We start from the raw sequence: 721 nt of genomic DNA, 5'->3' as shown, positions 1-721 counted from the left end.
AGCTCAGAGGAAGGAAAAATTATCAGTCGACCTCGGGCCAATGATATTCATCTGTACCAGCTGCGGAAGGGATTGTCACTCACGAGTCATCCTCTACAGCCACAACAAACGATGTTTCACACAGAAGTGACGTACACCCCGGGTGTCGCCCATCGTCTTCCGAGACAGACGGTTGCCTATTACAATTACAACTACAGCTACAACTACAAGAGCGAGTCAGAGGCTGGGAACACTGCCGTGACGAACTCAGCTCTTGACTCGCCAAAGCCTGCCCACTATCTACAAGGCCTTCCTCTGATTTCAATTGCACATGCATTTGTGATCTGGCTCTGTAGCTTAGTTGGTTAAAGCACCTGTCTAATAAACAGGAGATCCTGGGTTCAACTCGCGGCAGAACCTTATTTCACAGTCACAACATGCTTGAAAAGTTTCATTATCAATATTGACATCTGTGTCTTGTGAACTTTAATTCAAAATACTTGATGAAGTTCAATCACATAAAAAAACAGCCTTTGTGAAGGATATGAGTTTGGAATGGCTGTTCCTCCTTGTCCAGAATTTCAGTGCTGAAACATCAAAGGTAACTTCTTTGACATAAATTTGTTCACAGTTACATTCAACCTGGAAAACAGCTTGATATTAATCTCACTGAAGGAGAGTGTTTGTGTCATTATGTGTTGCTTTTTACCGAGACTGGGACATGACGCAAGTGGGAGGGTTT

The 721-nt window shown here is 43.4% G+C and overlaps 1 non-coding gene across 1 annotated transcript; it reads left to right on the top strand.

Annotated features, from left to right (window-relative positions):
* Window positions 1-325: 325 nt before the first annotated feature.
* trnai-aau (transfer RNA isoleucine (anticodon AAU)) lies at window positions 326-399 on the top strand. Its single transcript has one exon. It is a non-coding gene; the product is annotated as a tRNA-Ile (tRNA).
* The last annotated feature ends 322 nt before the right edge of the window (window positions 400-721 follow it).

This window comes from Heterodontus francisci, unplaced genomic scaffold (genome assembly GCF_036365525.1).
Source record: "Heterodontus francisci isolate sHetFra1 unplaced genomic scaffold, sHetFra1.hap1 HAP1_SCAFFOLD_51_2, whole genome shotgun sequence".
Lineage (NCBI taxonomy): Eukaryota > Metazoa > Chordata > Chondrichthyes > Heterodontiformes > Heterodontidae > Heterodontus > Heterodontus francisci.
Note: the sequence above shows the minus strand (reverse complement) of the source record. Positions and strands in the feature narration are given on the sequence as shown.